The sequence below is a fragment of the Pteronotus mesoamericanus genome, unplaced genomic scaffold (assembly GCF_021234165.1).
Source record: "Pteronotus mesoamericanus isolate MK-2021 breed Mesoamerican mustached bat unplaced genomic scaffold, CSHL_Meso_final scaffold_54, whole genome shotgun sequence".
Lineage (NCBI taxonomy): Eukaryota > Metazoa > Chordata > Mammalia > Chiroptera > Mormoopidae > Pteronotus > Pteronotus mesoamericanus.
In genome coordinates this window covers 19,596,003-19,615,758 of record NW_026555321.1, presented here as the reverse complement: position 1 = coordinate 19,615,758, position 19,756 = coordinate 19,596,003, and the positions used below count along the sequence as shown (strand labels likewise).

At 44.3% G+C, this 19,756-nt stretch overlaps 1 protein-coding gene and 1 non-coding gene across 2 annotated transcripts in view; one reads left to right on the top strand and one right to left on the bottom strand.

Moving 5' to 3' along the window:
* The window catches only part of NEK11 (NIMA related kinase 11), a 220,042-nt gene that overhangs the window by 6,362 nt on the left and 193,924 nt on the right, over positions 1–19,756 (bottom strand). The gene's annotated exons all lie outside the window — the stretch shown is intronic.
* LOC129061170 (U6 spliceosomal RNA) lies at positions 10,408–10,514 on the top strand. Its single transcript, XR_008528120.1, has one exon. It is a non-coding gene; the product is annotated as a U6 spliceosomal RNA (small nuclear RNA).

The window sequence follows — 19,756 nt, the reverse complement described above, 5'->3', positions numbered from 1 at the left end:
TCTATGGGAGTTACCAACACCCACCTCTGTCCATCCCTCCTTTTGTGTGTTAGCCTGCAAGGCAAGAGCATTATCTAGGGCATTATTGGAGCATTATTAGAGAACCCTACCTAACCAGATCAAGAAGACTCCCTTTTCTTGCCCTGGTAGTAACAGTATGTTATCTTGTTGCTTTCAGATGCCTAGTTCATGACTCTTCCCTGAAGCTTTGTTCCTACTGTACTGTAAGAAACAAGGGGTTGTCTCAGGGAAAGCAGCAGCTTGAGAAATAAGTTGCCAGGGGCTCAGGGACAGAATGCCCTGAGCATTCTAGGTACTTGATAGCTCCTCTTGAATGTCCTCTAGTTATCATGCCCAACGGGATGTCTGATAGTCCCTCCAAAATATCCTGATGCTGCAACCCTCCCCATTTCTGCTCATGTCAGTGCCTGCCTTTCAAACTGCTCAGGCCAAGAGCCTTTGAGTCACTCTCGAGTCCCTTCTGAACTCATCCTCCGGTAGTCCAGTGTCTCTGGTAATCACGCTAGTCAGTAAATGCTATCAGCTCCATTTTCAAAACGTATCCAGGATCCCCACCCGTCTCCCCATTCTCACCACTACCGCGCTGGCCCAGGCGCCCGGGCTCTCTTACCCAATTGCTGCACAGCCCCTCGGTTGATCTCCCGCTCCTACCCTCACTCTCCGGCCATCTGTTGTCAACTCAGTAACCAGTGAGCCAGATCCCTTCGCTCCTCTGCTCAAAGCCCTCTATTGCTTCTGTTGGCTTCCCTACCTCACTCGGAGTGAAATCAAGGTCTTTCCGTTGGTCTACAGTATCCTGAATGATCTTCCCACTATACCTCTCCAAATGAACGCACCTCTTACCTCCCTCCCTCCCTTCATTCCAGCTACAGTGGCCCCCTTGATCTTCCTCAACCACACCAGCCACGTCCACCCCAGGGCTTTGGCACTTGCTGTTCCCTCTGACGAGAATGTCCTTTTCCCCTATTTGCACATGTCTCTCTCCCCCTCAATTCCTCCAAGACCCTGCCCTGGGTCATCTTTTTAGAGAAACCTGCCCTGTCCACCCTCTTCATGACTAGGGGGAACCTTTGTCCCCATTCTGCACGGCCTATCCACCTTCCCATATTTTCTTCTTAGCACTCCCAGCATGCTCTGCTTTTCCCTAGTATTTTATGATGTGTCAGTCACCCCACTGGAATATATGGTCCATAGGGCAGGGTCTATTTTCACCTTTTCTCTCCACTGATCCCACCACCTGGAACAGTGCCTGGCATGTAACAAGTACACAAGAAATACTTGTTGGACAAAGAAATAGATACCTTGGAAGCCAAATAAAAGAAATGTGGTAATTTCATACAATTTTATTTAAAAGCATATGCATTCCTAGTGTTTGTTCTAAAAGTATACCGTGAAATTACAACCTACTTCGGCAAAGTATATCGCTTTTATGATGTTTAGTTGTTTTTCAAGATAGAGCTCTAATCAAGTGTAGTTTTCAGTATTTTTTAGGACACTTTTACCCTTATTTCCAGTAGGCTGGATTTATGGGGCGTGTACTATCATCTTTGGATAAAAATGAGCTCTTCTGTTTCAGTGTGGGAAGAAACATACCTTATTTTTTAAAAAAGTTCTACGTGGAGGGGACTGTGCTGCTGCCATCTTCCTTCACACGTGCACACCCAGGGCCGCAGCTGCGCGGCCGCACGTGGGAGGCCAGGAGGAGGGCGACTCCCAGGCCCTCGGCTCCTGGGGAACGAGCAGCCGGGACGGCGCCGTCCTGCAGACCCCAGCGTCTGCTGAAGGAGTGAAATAGAGCAGTGAGCCCACAAGGGAGAGGCCTGTAGCCCCTGCTCTAACAGTATTTTAGCCTAACAGCAGAAAATGTTTAACACATTTCCCCCTCCCAGAGAAACAACAGGCAATTTCTCTTCAGGGAGATGAAGGAGTGAGTTTCCACCCGTTCTGACGGGTCATCAAGTTTAAAAACTCCTGTATTCCTATCACTTTAGAAGAACTAACAGGACAAGCATCTCTCCTTCGCCTGGGAGCAGATTTACCTTGCAAACCATTTCTCTGCCAGTAAAATTCCCCAGCAATGGCTGCATAGGTATTTTTGTTTCCAGATGAACGAATGACTTAAGGAGTACACAACTGAAAGCACAGGACCTTTGTTTTTCGGTTCTGCTCCGCCACTTGACTTGGAGCCCCTTGGGAGAGCCTTTCGTTGTCACTTTTAATATCCAGCACAGTCCTGCCACAAAACGGCGCCTAAGTCACTCACTCAGCACAGTTTTAGTAAGCACCCGGTATATGCCAAGAGCTGGCGGAGCAGCCACAAGCCTCTGACCTCGCAGAACTCAGGTGTTAGCAGGAAGACGACAGGTATTAGGCAAGTAAACAAACAAATCAGGTAATTTTAGATTTTTGTCAATGCTGCAAAGAGAACAAAGCAGGGGCACAGCAGAGAGCAGGGCTGCTGAGAACAGGGTCTAGGCCCCTTGGACACGGGCGGAGGTAGAAAAGCTGCTTCTAGGGGATTTGGTACAGGTCCCCCGTTTGGCACCAGGTCCTGCCATCTGAACCAGCGCCCCTATCTTTTTGAAGAACCGTAACGCGGAGGAAGCTGGTCCTGCCTCCAACGTTGTGGGGGTGCGGCTGACGTGCAATTGAGGCCCACGCACACCTAAATCATGAAACAGTGTGAACGAAGCTAACACTCAAATAAAATACGGTCTACCTTCTTACCTTGACAAGTTCAGTTTATAAAAACCTGGAAGGCCAGGCCGGCATTCAGGCCTCTGGGACTCCTCAGAGTTCTGCGCTGGACTACGGCAGAGCCGGGGGAGCCAGCCCCTTGACCCTGCCCCCCAGCTGCCGGCCTGCTCCTTTCTCTTCCCAGCCTGGCTCCGCCGCCCACCGGGAGGGGGCTTTGTACACACATTTGATACCTCGGCCCCTGTGTCCAAAATCCACCCGCGCCGGGAGTTCCTTTGGCAGGATGAAGATAGCCACCCCGGGGTCCCCCTCAGGCTGAGGGGTGGCAGCACAGACCGAAGAGGAGCCTGAGGCAGAGGCTGGAGGATGGGCTTGGGGCCATTTGGACAGCCACTCGAAAGGCTTCCGTGCCCTTTACCTAAGGATGCTTGTGATTAGCATCCTTATTTCCCAAATTTGAGAACCAAGGAAAAGTCCTCTCTCCTACCAAGCTGGTTTCTGTAGGGCGCAGGGTTTCTCCTCGTGTCTAGGCCGCCTGGAAGCTCGGGGCTGAGCTGGCGCTTGCTCACAGAGTGAACAGTTCATTTATCAATCTGGCATCCAGTCTCAGTTTTCCATCTCACTACCCATATATGTTTTCATAAACTATTTTCACGGTAGCATTAATTATAAGTAAATAACAACAGTAATTATATACATAAGTAATTGCAATTCAAGAGACTGGTATTTGGCCAGGAGTTCCTTTGGCAATGTGCATGCTTGAAGTTTTGTTTTGTTTGTTTGGTGTACTGTAATTTTGGGGAAGATAGCAAGGACATTTTAAATGCACATCAGACTTTGCTATTAAAAAATTATAGCAACTTGTTGAGAGTCTGTTTCTAATCTCTGCAAATAAATATTACCATGTCTTTCCATGGCCCTCCCAACTTTATCATAAGAATGTCATACAATATTTTAAGATATCCAAAAAAGTGTAAAGTATAATACAACGACTTTGTAAGAGCTCCCAGTTTAAGGACTCCAGCATTAACAAATACAGCTGAAGCTCTAGGAACTCCCTCCCAAATCATAACTGCCTAACTATCCCTGGAGGTAACCACGATTCTGAATCTGGTGTTTTATCATCACCGAGCATTTAAAAAATACTTTTACTATATATGTAAGTATGTACCCTTCGAAATAAGTAGACTTTAAGTGGTATCATACTTAGTTTTTTGCTTGCCTTCTTTGCTCAAAATTCTTGATATATCTCCCCTTTGTGGCTCTTTGACTTTGACTGTGCTTTATTCCATCACTATTTCTCCTGCTAAAGTACACATCAGGCTGTTTCTATTCCTCACTAGCACCACACCCACTTGTATTAAAAGAGCTCTTCTGAACTTTTTTTGCACGCATCTTGGACTTAATATATCTTAAACTACAAAATATAAACATGTATGGACAACTGAGTTTTCAGACACAGGTCCTACATTAAGCCATCATTTTCAGATTAATTTAGCCTCATTCATATTTGATCCTTTATAATGGCTTAAAATGGATTTTTTATAAGAAAATACAATCCAGAGATGGATAGATGATTTAAAAATCAGAATTATAGAATTTTTGAAAAGTATCAAGGAATTTATCTAATCAAACATCTTCATTTTATAGAGAAGGAAACCAGTGTCAAAATGGGGAAGGGACTTGCCCACGGGGAGCACTGGGCTACAGACCGCGGAGCCTACAGTGGGCCTCCACCATGATGGGCATGCGCATGAAGTGAATATAAAATAAATACGTCCCTTGGCTTGTCCGTCTGTTCTCTAAGCTCCAATAAACAGTGCACCTTGATGTGTGGACCACTCGATGAAGTCCTTCCTGGCTAAATTACAAATGTGCTTCCCTTGATCAATGCAAACTACATTTTTCAAAAGTCAATTTCACCCCAGTTTTGCTGAGTAAAGCAAAGACCAGAAGATAAAATAGATTTCCTAATCAAGCATAACAAGAACAATTTGATTTGCAAAGAAAATGAAATCACACAAGGTAAATAAATTAGAGTATAAATATGTTTGGGAGAAGTTCTCAGAGCAAGGATGAGTTTTTTTTTTTAAATGTCATGACTACTTTTTAAAATACTTTATTTATTTTTAGAGAGAGGGGAAGGGAAGGAGAAAGAGAGGGAGTGAAACTGATGTGAGAGAGAATCACGGATTGGTTGCCTCTCGTATGTGCCCCGACCTGCGACCCAGGCATGTGCCCTGAGTGGGAATCAAACTGGCAACCCTTTGCTCTGTGGGATGACGCCCAACAAACTGAGCCCCACCAGTCGGGGCAAGAGAAGCTTTTATGATTGGGAAACTATGGGTTCCCTTGCAGAAGAGTGAATTTTAAAAGCTGCCTTTCATTTGGTGAGCTTCTACCATGATTCCCTCCTTGAACATATATTAGTGAGGTGCCCCCAGGTCCACTTCTCAACGAGTCCTCATTCTCTCCTGCAGTCCTTGGAGGAGGCCACCAAGAGGAGGTGACCATCAGTTGACCTAAGATCTGGACCCAGACAATCAGAGGCTCTTCACCCGCTCCCCTGTGCTTGACATGCACTCTCTTTCACCTGTGCCCACAATGGGAGCCGTTTTTAAGGTTTCACCATTGAGAGAGTAAAGTGCCGTTGTAACCATCTGGATGGTATATATAACTGAATATAGTGAAGGCCTCTAGATAAACTATTAAGATTTGGCCACTGGGTGTGGAAAACTCTTCATCTTGTGACCAGCTAAGGTGAACCATGTTAAGTTTCTTGCTCATCAAAACTGCCACCTACCAACCCAGAGTGGTCTGCCTCTTTCTTTGGGGTCTCCTTGCCCTCCACGTACAGGGTCCAAATTTTAGATTTCACTCTGGAATCTCCTGAGGTTGCAAGCAAATACCTACAGAGTCCAGCTTAGGAAGAACACCCCCACGCTTCATACCTAAGTTCCTCTTAGTCATTTTTCCATCCACTGACCCCCTCACTCTGCCCTTTGGCTATACATCCCCAGCTGCCCCGGTTGCATTCAGAGCTGAGTTCAATCTCTCTTCCCTACTGCAGTAATCGTGAATAAAGTCTTCCTTGCCTGTTTCACCTCTGTATGATGCAATTTTTCTTAAACAGATTTACTTTTAAGGTCAGACTGTCGCTGGGTCCCATGTTACCAACTGCCTGTGACTAGAATAGCCATGTCTTGGCTGAACTGAGATAGTTGCAATGAATGGCTGACACAGGACCATAACCATCAATGTTGTCCCTTTTCACTGTCTGAAGTACCCTGGTTGGGACAATAAATCTTATGGTTACCCACACATGGTGTGAAATTTATTGGCTAGAGGCCCTCAATGGTAAGAGAACGTGCCGGACTTTAAGAATGGCGCGACAGCCCTGACCAGCATGGCTCAGTGAGTTGAGAGTCCCCCGCAGAGTGAACGGTCACCGATTCGATTCTTGGTCCGATTCCCTGTCAGGGCACATGCCTGGGTTGCGGGCTGGTCCCTGGCTGGGGCACGTGCGAGGCAACCGATCCATGTTTCTCCCATGTATCCATGTTTCTCTTCCTTTCTTTCTCCCTCCCTTCCTCTCTCCCTAAAATAAATAAAAACAGTGCTAAAGCAATAACAAAGGACAAAAGAGAGCAGATTCATTAAATGAGGATACTCCTTTTAATCCTGTCTCCTGAGGTACTGTTACATCTGATTTAGAACATTTTATGTCCAAATTAAAATGTTTCTCCACAAGAAAAAAACGATTATTTCCATCACATCTCTCAAACATGTTCACACATGGCCTTTATTGTGCCTTTCCTTTGATCACTACAGATGGGTTTATCACAGTGCACTTGCCCAGAACGTGACAAGCATTCCAGAGTGGGGAGGAAAGAGGACGGTGGGGGGAGCAGATAGAGAGACAGAGACCAGGAAGGCCAGTGTGGTACAGACCTTAGGAAAAACAGATGAGATTGGGGAATCAATACTGAATTCTCTGCTGAATTAAATTAAAGGACTGAAATGAATTTACAAAACAACAATTGAAGCTGACACGTCCCCTTAACAGGTCGGGACAAATCAAGACTGAGCTGTGCCTTCACCTGCTATGGGGAGAAGGCAGGACAGGAGGGAACTCCCTAAAGCCTTTCAGCGGGGGCGCTGGGTTTCTTAATTGTCTTTTGTCTGGAGGCCAAAGGGGAAAATTCCTCATCACGGTGAGGTTTGCTGAGTGGTTTTGAGCAATGGGCTTGTTAGCTACCTCTCCTTACCTAAAAAAATACCTGTCAGAGGCCCTTATGCTGCAGAGCTTTCACAGGTCCCCGGGGATGGGGGAGAACAGCAGGCTCCCCGGGTAGGGTCTCAGGCACTGAATGCCCCGGTGGGGTGCGGGCGGCGGTGGCAGGGGTGGGGAGGAAAGGGTTGGGTCAGACAATCTCCAAAGTTCTCTCCAACCAGAAAGTCTAAGATCCTGTCCTCCAGGGGACTCTCAACGTGGATTCGTTAACCCCATTTTACAGGCAGAAAGAGTCAAACGAGGAGAGAGCAAGTGTACTGAAAGGGAGCTGGATGGAGCATCTTGTCCTGCTAGATCAGATGGTTGATTTAGAAAAACACAGCCAAGGCCACCAGATGGATGCTCTACAAAAACCTTGGCCCTCAGTGTGACCCTGGCCCTGCAGGGTCACCGCACGTGGCTGGCGGCTGGTTGGAAATGCAGAAGCTCAGCCCCCACCCCACAGGCAGTTTTTAACAGGACTCAAAGTGACTCACATGCACTTCAGAGTTTGAGAAACACAGGCTCGAGCTGCGGATTACATTGTAACAGCAATACTCTAAAAAGCATTTAAAACTATGAACTAGCTTTTGACAGAGAATTCAGATGCTTTTATGAAATCAGGGCAGATTTCCAAGTCTGAGGCATCATTTCCCATACCAGAACCCTCTACCAAACTACTAAATGTACTTGTTTTACAATATGAGTATAAATCGGATAATAATAATAATAGAAAAGGGAACTCCATCAATTTCAGACTGAAGCTCCAGCTCCCCCTCCTTCTTTTCTTCTCCCAGGATCTCCTGTACACAGGTTTGCATTAATAACAACCTGGGATGTACAGCACATTGTCAGCATTACGTTTGCCCGCAGAGGAGGACACCAGCCTTGTCTGGGTGGAGATATGAAGTGGGTTTGGTAGTTCACTGGGCCCGCATGGCCACGTTTGCTCTTGACTTGTAACTGCATCAGCTAGGCATTTGCAGAGAACGTCTTTCCCTTCAAACTGGGAAATACTGAATTCTGATTTTATCTCACTGATGACCTGACTAGGAAGTGACAACATAGCATAAACCTGTGTTAATAATTTTTCTCTTTTCTTTGTATTTGGAACAGACATTGCAGAAATCATTTGGTGTGGAATAAAGTTTTCATTAAGTCTAATATATGGGTAGCTTTGGGATATGTTTGCAAAGAAACAGGAAGAATTCAGTTGAAGGTTTTAGAGGAACCATATAAAATTGCTACTTTAACAGGTTAAAAAGAGTAAAATAATGGCAATTTCATTTAGTTAAACTAATTAGAATGTTTTAGTTTATAATTCTTTGACCTTTTAAGAGAACTGAAAAGTGCTATTTGTGGAGGCTGGGTGGTTTCTTCTTGGACACATTTTTTGGAAGTTGGGGCAAATGCTTTGAAGGCTAGATAACCATCTATTCCAAGCAGCCAGGGAGCAATGGGGTGTTTGAAGGTCAGGCTTGGCTATAGATTTAGGATGAATGCATGTATCCTTGAAGAAGTGTTATTACCTTCTAAATCTGTAAAATATGTAAATGGCACTAGACAATGACACACAAACTGGGTTTCGTTTCTACTTCCTTGTTATAGTCCTGTGTACTGAATACTTGAGCTCTGATAGGAATAAGAAGAGATTTTTCCCATTATCAAAGCAACACTGCTCTTTAGAAGGTGGGGCAGGAAAAGTCAAACTGAAGTAGGAGGATCTAGTGCCTGTCGTGGTTAATTATCACAACTATACTGTGGGCATACTGTGTTCCATGGTTCCCTGGGCATAATTTAATGAGAGCCCGGATCGCATCGTGGTGTAAGTACGTGCCTAAGTGTGCTGCCTGGGACCACACTTTGAGCAGCAACATAGGAACCATGTGTTATTTGTGACGGTATGCCTGGTGCCTTTAAGGGAGCTTGGTGCACAGCAGACATTAAGGTCTGTTTTACCTCAAATTTTAGAATTTGTTGAATAAATTATGACTTTTAATAACCAATCACAATAACAAAAATTGAAGATATTGCCTTAGAAATTTTTGTGGATTTGGAAACCAATTTGCCAATAAATATCAAGGGTCATATCCTAAGAACCAGTAATTATATAAGACATTTATCTTAGAAAAGGGTCTAAGATCTAAAAACAAGATTAGGTTAAAAATATTGATGTAAGCATCATATATGAGTGGAAAAAATGGCAAACAACCTAAGAACCCAAGAGTTATATTTTAGAGAAATCAGCATGTTTTGAAAAATGTAATAACATTGGAAAATGCCCAAGAAAAGTGGAAGAGAAAAAACTATGACACTATGTCCTGCTTTTTTTTAAACTTAGCATTACATTACAAAAATGTCCCAAAGTATTCAAAATCCTGCCAAATTTATGTTTGTAATGACTATGGAATATTCTATTGGATGAAAATATAGTAAGTTGTTAACTACGTTTCATAAATACACATATGTACACACACTAAAAATAACACAAATGGACCGATCATTTCATGCCCATTGTTGGGCGCCTTCCTTTCCTCAACTTGAGAGCTCGTCACATGGACGCACACAGACCTTCTTCAATTCTTTTTAATGCCAGGATAGTATTGCACTGCAGAGATTTATGTTTATTTTTCAAAACAACTTTTATTGAACCTTTAGGCTATTTATAGCCTTTTGCTATTTAAACAGTCCTACAATATTTAACTTTGACATACATTTTTGTGCATTTATGCAAGTGTCTCTGTGGGAGAAATTCTAAAATTGCTGGCTCAAAGAGAGTGTTCATTTAAAAAATTTGAGTAGACATTACCTAATTGTCCTTCAAATTATTATACCAATTAACACTCTTTCAACACTGTAAGAAAGTAAACTGCTTCATTTTAGAGTGGGAATAACAGACAGGGTATCATCGTGTGTGTCTGAACACTGCTACAGCACAACGGCAACGGCAGCGCGGGTCTCCTTCCATCCTCGCCTACTTGCCACTTTTTCTTCCTTTCCACCTTCTCTCCTTTTTCCTTTCCTTCCTTCTCTCTTTCTCCTCTTCCTCCTTCCCTTCCTTCTATCTTATTATTTTATCTAATGGGAGAAGAGATAGAGGGAAAATTAATGTGAAGGCTGGTGAAGAATTCACGTGGCATTTAGAGAAATGGAAGGATGTCCTGGCTGGTGCAGCTCAGTGGATTGAGCGCGAGTGAACCAAAGGGTCTCTGGTTGGATTCCCAATGTAGGGTATATGCCTGGGTTGCGGGCCAGGTCCCCAGTGGGGGGTGAGTGAGAGGAAACCACACCCTGATGTTTCTCTCCCTTTCTCCTTCTCTTCCCCTCTCTCTAAAAATAAATAAACAAAATCCTTAAAAAAAAAAAAAAAGAAAGAAATGGAAGGGGACAGGAAATGGGCTTAAACTGGAAGCAGAGTGCTGGTTTTGGCAGCACATACACTAAAGCTGAACAGATACAGAGAAGATTAGTACGGCCCCAGCACAAGGATGACGCACAAATTTGCAAAGCGTTCTATATTTTTATGTTAACTATGTGAGGTGATGGATGTGCTAACTAACCTTACTGAGGTAATCATTTCACAATGCATACCCATATCAAATCATCACATTGTGCACCTTAAACTTACACAATGCCATAAGTCAGTTATAGCTCAATAAAAGCGGGGGAAAAAGTTGGAAGCAGAGTGGGATGGGGGACCCCTGGGAGTCCACAGTGTGGGGCAGTCAGACATGCTGCGGAGGACGATTTGGATGTGCATCTCTAATCTTCAGGAGCACAACAGTCACCTGGGAAACTCACTAAAAATGCAGATTCTGATTAGGTATGTCCGGGGTGGGCCTGAGATTCTGCCTTCCTAATGGGTTCTCAGGTGATGCTGACGCTTCTGGTCTGGGACCACACTTTGAGGAATAGGGCTTAGTTGATAACGCCCATTGCCAGGAACAACAGGCAGGAACATTACCAAGCAGTGGGCAGGGCTGTGAGCATTACTATTTAATCTTAATATTTGCCTCCTGCACATACTACAAGGTGGTAAGGTAACGATCTGGCTCGGCCTCTACTGCTTCACCCACCAGATTCAGCCTGGCCCACAACAGCATCCAGACCAAACGCTGCATTCAAACCTATGCTTATTTTTTCCACTCTTTAAGGAACCCTTATCTTGAAATCAGATCATATTTTATTTACTTCATCTCCAAAATTTAGTAATAACTTCTGTCTCACAGAGTCCTCCAGCATTTCCTTGAGTTACATAACATCTGGTGTTGCTGACATTGTCCTAGGTTTAAGCGGCAATTGACGGCTCTAGGTTCAGTCCTGAGGGTGCCAGCAACCTGCAGCTGGTGTGACTGAGGCCTCACCTCATTCTTTTCTATAGAGACTAGAACAAAATGGGAACTATTTCCCGAAGGCCCCGCATTAAAGTGGTTTCAATCTGGGCTTTACAGCATTGCAACTGCCTTTGGAATTAAACTTCCCCACATTCCACTGAAATATTGTTTGAATATTGTTACATTCCAGCAAAATTTGGATTGTTAATGTATGTTTAGGATCCAGAGCATTTTATACCTAATTCTGTAGGATGATTTCTCTGCCACCAGTCCTTGTAAATTGAGGGAAATAGCAATGCTAACTTAAAAAATTCACAAATTTAAGTTGACAGGAAAGCTTCTCACTTCTCTGATCCAAGCCAGCGTTTGATGCTGGGGCATCCAGATCTCCCCTTGCTTAGTTCTGCCTAAGGATAGAGACACAGCAAGACACCAGTAAACACATGTCCACACACACACAAGGTAGGAGCAAGAGCTCACATTTGGTGCCTTAGTAGAACTAGTTAAGGCATATTCCCCTTTTCAAGACATAATTAAAAGGACAAGACTCAGAATCACACAGGCCTTAAGAACTTTGTCACCAATGAAGCTGTTGACCTAGGAAAGAGGTGAGCATTTAAGAGATAGGTTCCATGTGAGTAAAATGGTGTGTTCCTCCAAAGCTTGGGGGGACGCGCTTTAAGAGTGACAGATACAGGGTAAGGATACATGAGAAAAGTTTTTAATATGCTTGTATTCTCCTTAAAATTTGCTCTAATTAGGGATTATTAAAATATGATGATTAGCAATTAGGTTGTTTTTATGCTTAATTCATGCCTTCATTTGCATTAGGCAGTTCTAGTTGAGTAGAAAATCAGAGAAGCATAATATTTCTTTGCTTTTCCAAAAAATTAGGCTGTTTGAACTGTATGTTTATAACCACCACCAAACTACTATCTACCTGATGTGTGAAAGAAAACAAATAGCTTTTTGAGAGTTCTCTTTACATATGCATGCATAGAAAGCTGTAAAAACCTTTATTCCTTTGTCTTGATGAATTAAAAGAAATATGAACATAGGCGCTTAGAGGCCTGTCCCAGAACCACTGAATGTCAAGACTCTTTCCCACTAAAGATGCTGAAGGAGTTGCTTGAGTTTCATGGAGAAGCAGGAAGCACATAACCATGGTCTGCTCCGAGGTCGCCCTTGATGTGTGTTGGGCTGGCAAGCTGTGCCAGGTATTAAGCTACTGTCCCAGCTCCAAACCCACTCTTCAGTCCTCAGTCTGTGACCCTGGCCTCAAGACTCAGCTGACCATGATTTAGCTTTGTCTGCTGCTCCCTATTAGGCCCCTTCAATAGGGGGCGCTGCAGGGAGACGGGAAAGCTGTGGCAGGAAAAAAAGGACTTGCCCTCCAATTCCAGTGACTGCCATGCTGACAGCACCGCGTCTGCCCTCAGCAGCACTGAATCCAGTCTGCGGTCTCTCCAACACAGGCAGGCCCCGCTCGCTGTTCCCCCTCAGGGGCGCTGACGCTCTCTTCTCCCAAACCCAGAGTCCCTCCCCAAGCTCAGACACGGGCACAAGCCCCGTGGCGGCCCCTCCCCTCCTCAAAGGCCTGCATCCCAGCTCCCTCTGCCTCTGCTCCAAGCTCTCTGGGGGAATGAAGCAGCACCTGGCGCATTAGAGCGTGCCTAACTTAGACAAGTCCATCGACAGTGACTGCGCTTAAACGGAATCTTCAGAATCCTCAGGTGCAAATAACTATATAAATAACTTTCGCAAATTATAAAAGGGCTCTGATACAATGAAGAGATCATCCCATCCAGAATAGAGTGGGGCATGCAAAAGGCTAGTAGCAAAATGTATACCATAGAAGAAGGAGAAAAATCTAGATCAGACTGGACAAGTCATCCTCTAATTGGGTAATCCCCAATTCTTAGAGAAAGAGATTGTGCCCACTCCCATCCTCTGTCCCATTTCATTTAGCCATCAGAATTTATTTTGATATTCTCCATTTGTAAATTGTTCACATGCCAGAGGGGCAAAGTTGATCACACTCTATAAATCCTTGAGATTTAGACAGTTTTGAGTTAAGAAACCTCTCCAGGTTGTGGAGAAAAGGGAACCTTAGTGCACTGTTGGTGGGAATGCGGACTGGTGCAGCCACTGCGGAAAGCAGTTTGGAATTGCCTCAAAAAGCTAAAAGTGGACCTGCCTTCTGACCAGCAATTCCACTGTATACCCTACGAATCCCAAAACACCAATTGAAAAGAACCTATGCACCCCAAGAGTCATAGCAGTACAATAGCAGTACAATTTACAATAACCAAGTGCTGGAAGCAACCTAAGTGTCCATCAGTAAATGAGTGGATAAAACAACTATGGTACATTTACACAATGGAATACTACACAGCAGAAAGAAAGGAGGAGCTTCTACCCTTCATGACAGAATGGATGGAACTGGAGAGCATTATGCTAAGTGAAATAAGCCAGAGGGCTGAAAGACAAATATCATATGATCTCACCTAGAAGTAGAATCTAATCAACAAAACAAGCAAGCAAGGAAAATATAACCAGAGACATTGAAATAAAGAACAAACTGGCAGTACCCTGAGGGGACGGGGGAGAGGGATAATGGGGGAAATATGGGAAGAGTGGTCAAGGAACATGCATAAAGGACACAGGGACAAAGCCACAGGGGGTAGGTTCCAGGGTGGGAGGTGGGGGTGGGTGTGTTGGGGCGCATTGGGAGGAAAATGGAGACAACTTCACTTGAACGACAACAAGAAACCTCCCCACATTGTATTACATTCTTTCTTGGCTGTTCAGATAAGATTCTACCACCTGAACATGGGCAAACCAACCCCTGCCCCAAGGCTAATGAGTTTCCACATTGAGCTGCTAAGGGATGCTATTCTGTGTCCTGCTTTTCTCAGTGTATCTTTAACAGTGACTGTACTTAACACCCTTTGGTTAGGAGTTAACCATAAAAACAGGAAGTCAATACACTGCTGGTTAATTAGTGCATGGCAGTAAGAAAACAAACTCATTAAATTGGCCAAGGGCTACCCTGTCATTTATTCCTGAGAGAATTTAAAGCTTTTATTGATTAATTTACTTTATCTTTAGAGAGAGGGGAAGGGAGAAAGAAAGAGAGGGAGAGAAACATCAATTGGTTGCTTCTCTAACACGCCCCAACCAGGGGCAACCCAGCAACTCAGGTGTGTGCCCTGACTGGGAATTGAACTGGTGACTTCTTGCTTTGTGGGATGATTACCAACCAACTGAGTCACACCAGTCAGGGCTATTCCTTAAAGAATTTAAATCAAAATCTGCCTTCAGTTTTGCTTTTATCTCTTCTTCAAGGGCCATATGCTTTTAATTTTAAAAACAAGAAACAAACATTTAATTCTAATTAAAATCAAAAGGTTGTATATTCTCTAGGTAGTTCAAGTCTTACCTTTGAATAAAGCTAGACCCTTAGAAAACGACATGGCTTCGTTCATCATAGGACAGCTTTTATCACCAAAGAAGCCACCTATAGGAAGTTCACATCTACATTTCCTACAAAACTATTGTTGAGAATGTGACTTCAATAAATGTGTTCTATATAAAATATCATGTGAGAAGCTGTCTTCCTTGAGGAACTGGTAACACATTCACATCTTTTTCCTTTTTAAGATTTAAAAAATTTATTTTTAGAGAGGGGAAGGGAGGGAGGGAGAAAAAGGGAGAGAAACATCAATGTGTGGTTGTCTCTCGTGCATCCCCAACTGGGGACCAGGCCCACAACCCAGGCATGTGCCCTGGACTGGGAATCGAACCACTGACCCTTTGGTTTGCAGGCTGGCGCTCAATCCACTGAGCGACACCAGTCAGGGCCACATTCTTGATAGTGAGTATTAGGAATTGTGCCAAGTTTCCCTTTTCTGACTTGGCTTCCCGGAAGCTCAAAACCAAGCTATACACTCAGCCACAGCAATTATGTTCACGCATTGACTTCCTCGCTTTTCCTCTGATCTTCATCTTTTCCCCTCTGTTAAATTAATATCACACTTGACATAATAATGGACTAAATGAACTCCTTTCAGGTGTTAGAGGAAATCTCTGATCAGCAAAGTATATTATTGATATGCATCAACCGGAAACTTGATTTTCAAATCCTTTTACCCTGGCCCAAAGTTAGCCAGCACCGAGGCGCTGCAGGCAGGTGGGAATGGTGCGTCACCTAGAGCCTGGATCTAGGCACAGGAGCGAGTCACGCTCGTCCTGCTATCTGCCGCAGGCGACACAAAGCAACACGTTTGCTAACCACAGCTCAGGACATTCCCTCAGTTACACCTGTTCCACAGTTAAAGGTCCTCCGTGCAGTATTTTGTGGACCGTCTTGCTACTCATAAGTGCCTTCCAGAGACTTGCACTGCCCTTCAGGAGCAGAGGAAAAGCCGCTAGAAAGTACTTGCACCTCAGATAAGGAAAACACCTGTTAGGGGCTGAATTGCTCCCTCCTCCAATTCATATATTGAATGTGACTCTGTTTGGAGGTAGGACCTTGAAAGAGATGGTTATGTTTAAATGAGGCCTTTTAATGAGCTCCCTAATCCAAACTGCCTGGAGTCTGTATAAGGAGAGGTGATTTGGACACACAAAGATGCACAGTTACAGAGAGAAGACCAGCCCGGCTTCCGTCAGCCCACAAAGACAGAAAAACCCTCTCTTTCTAATGGAGTTGCAATCCTATGACTCTAGTGTTCTTCCAGTCTTTCTAAGGTTCTGCCTGTTATTCTGAACCAGACCACCCAGGATGCTCTGGCTGTTTCCTTTCCACACTCAGGCTGCGCAGGGTGACTTGCCTGCCTGTGCCTCTCATCACCACGGGGTTTCAGAAAAACGGCTGCAACTTCTGACTCGATCTCACCTTATCCAGAAATTTAAATTTTAACACTAGTTTAGATTATTTCTTTGCCAACAGCTTCATATTGTACTGTCAGAGGGAGCCTGCCTCTTTCCTGAGGTCCCGTGAGCTGGGAGCCCAGGTGAGACTGTTTGTACCACAGCTGAGAATGGCCAAGGTCGGGCGGCGTGCTGATTCTCACTTTCTAATTTGACAAATTAAAAACTATTAGAGTCAAAACTCCACAAATACAGCAATAAACCGGAGATTTCCTGTTGAACCTGCAGTGCCTTGTGGTGTTCTCAGCATTGAACAGATTGTAGATATTTCAAAATAATATAGAAACAGCTGTGTTCATTTTTATGATTTTACCATAAATATGCTTAATTATTTCAAAATAATGCCTCAGCTGGGAAAAGGACAATTTTACTACAATCAGGCATGGTCTTAATGGAAATCAAAGATATATAACATTTTATTTATGGGTCTAAAAATTTTTAAAAATGAACACGGAACAATAAACAGGGGGCTCTAGGAATACTGAGGAAACCTCAGCACTATGAACATACATGCTGCCCAAGAAGTCCTTGAACTTGTGCCCTGTGCCTCCCTCCCCCGACTTCCCAGCCCTGGACATCTGTTTTGCAGTTGACAATAGCTAAAGAGGCTTCTTAGGATCGTTTGCTCAAAAGCAGGATTTCAAATTTGTGTAGAAAAACAACTAACAGAATCAGCGTTTTCAGTCACTTGGACACCAAGTCATCGACTCAGGGGCTGTGGGATGGATGGCAATGGAAAGGGTCAAGAAAGAGATGTGAGAAGGGAGGCATCTAGCATTTATTGGGTCCCCACTTAGTACTAAACAGGGCACTATTTAATGCTCATGCTAATTACTCCTCCATTTCCCAAGTGAAGAAGGGAGACTTGGAGAGGCAAAGGGACTTGTCTAAGACCACAGAGTAAGAAGAGCCAGTTGCGAACCCAGGTAGTTCAGATTCCTATATCCACCCTCTGTTTGTTACAGCAATTTACCTCTGCTGCCTCCCATTGCTACTGAAGAGAAGCAAATGAAATTAGGACATAAATGGGTTAAACCTCAGCTGGTACACACACACACAGTATTTAGAAAAACCACAAGAGAAGACTTTTTTGGATAGGTGAGGTCCCGAGGGCACAGGTGTGCGCAAGAGCCAAGAAGTGGAGAATGGCTAAGATGCCCAGCACAGGAACATTCCGTTTTGCTCCTAAGAAAGGGAGGAGAGCAAGAGCTGCCAGAGAACCGGGATGGTGCTGGGGAAGAAGACCCCTCAGGATGCAGTGGACTTGGGGCTGCGCCCCAAGACCCCCCTTCAGGACTGAAGTCTCCTGCCCCAGGCAGACGGCCCTCAGCGGCAGCCCTCTCGGGGAAGCGCCCTCTCACCAGGGCCCGCTTCCCTTCCTGCGCTTCCTCAGCCAGTGCCTGGGGATGCAGGGCTCTCAAGCTCAGCTCCTCCCGCCCACTTGGGACAACTCTGTAGGACCATCCTGGCTTCAGTGCATCCTGTGCCGTCGAGGAGGCTTTGCTTAGATGATGATACCACAGCCCAGCTTCTCCCTCCACCCAGTCCTGTTTTTTGCCTCCCCCAACACTATGGCTTCCCCTTCCCCTTGGCAGGTAGCTCTTTGTAGGAAAATCATCTCAGAACCTGCTTTGCAGGGAGTCTACTTGCAACTGGTGGCTAATGAGCACTTTTCAAGAACAGGGGCGCGTAATGATTAGTTTGAAGTCATTAAGTCTTTGTGACATGAGTCCTTTATCACCAGCTTCCAAATGTTCAAAAAAAAAAAAATGTCTAGTGCTCTCATGGATGATTTGGGTGAGTAGAAGTATTAGGGAAAATGGATAAAGAGGCTAGATCTTCAGTCTAGACCAATATGGTGCAGAATGGAGACAGAAGACAGAGGGTGAGACATTCACCATACCCAGGTATTTTCAGATGTCTTGGGGTGTTACCATATTTTACCATGTATAATGCACACTCCTTTGCCAACATTTTTGAGGGAAAAATAAGGGTACACATTATACATGGGTAGTACTAATTCCATAGCTATATAAATGTTTTTAATTCTCTATTTTATGCTTATGCATTAAAAGTGTAACTCTAGAAAGCAATAACAATATCTGTATGCAAAATAATACCCTGGAATATGATAATCGGTTTTGTTTCTAAGTATAAATAAATAAAAACTTGAATTAAAAAATTAAAACAAAAGATTTTTTTTTCTCTGAAAGTTTGGGCCAAAAACGTAGGTATGCATTATACTCGGGAGTGCATCATACATGGCAAAATACAGTAAATCATTCCTGGGCCAGGGAAACCGAGAGAGCAGATCTATTGGATGCAGAAGGCATCATCGGAGCAGCATATGCACCTGCCCGTCCCTTTGGAGAGAGGCTCCTCTTCCAAACTTCTGGGTATTGGCTCCATTCAGGTGGCACCTGGCAATTACTCTGCCCTGTGAATCATACTTCGGGTGTCCATCTGCCTGGCTAGGGTGTAAGGTGTCTCCCTTCTTAAATGCCTCACGGCACTTACCGCCTCACACCTAACAGACTCACAAGAAAAACACAATTAATTGATTGCAGACCCTGAGACAGCCAAGGAAGAAGTGTAATTGGCTCTTTAAAGGACCTCTCAAATATTACAAGTAAATTTAGAACCACTGCTTTTTGGGCAAAAGGCCCTCATTTGCCGGTCACCAGGCTTTTCTTACATACAAGCTTTTATTGTTGTTTTGAAATTGAAATGCCGGTTTCAATCAGCAGTTCTTTCAGAAGTGCTGCCTGACACTGACCTTTTATTAAAGAAATGGCATGTTGGAGGCATAACTAACACCTTTTCAATGAGGTTTAGAAAGTGGAGGAGAAAAGAACTATCACTTCATCTATTTCTCCATTGAAGGGTTATTTCAATCAGTGAGACAGAATGAGCTTTATTCATAAAGCACTTAGAATCCTGAAATAGTGAGTTATTTGTATTAAATATATACATTTGACAACGGAGAAGCCTGGACTCAGAGAATGAGATACTCCCGCAATGCAGATATCAAATGCCCAACAACTCAGAAAAGCACGCCAAAGGGCACAACATCTGATGGCAGCAGAGCAAGCCTGGACCCTGGCTTTGGCCTTGGCTGTTTTCCTTAGTTAGCCTTTTTGTATCACAGACTTTTCATGCGGAACGTGGGTTGAAATGTACGTTTTAAAAAATCCTCAGTGGAGGACATGCTTATTGATTTTAGAGAGGGGGAAGGGAAGGAGAGGGAGAGGAACTACAATGTGCAAGAAACATCGACTGGTTGCTTTGTGCCCGTGCCCCACCTGGGGACTGAACCCTCAGCCCAGGCATGTGCCCTATCCAGGAATTGAACCCACAACACTTTGGTTTATGGGGTGACGCCAACCAGCTGAGCCACACCAGCCAGGGCTTTCAAGTGGGTTGGGAAAAAAAAGTGGGTTGACATGTACTTTTGACCACAAAATCAGAAAGAGCAGGCCTCAGAGCATGACGTCAG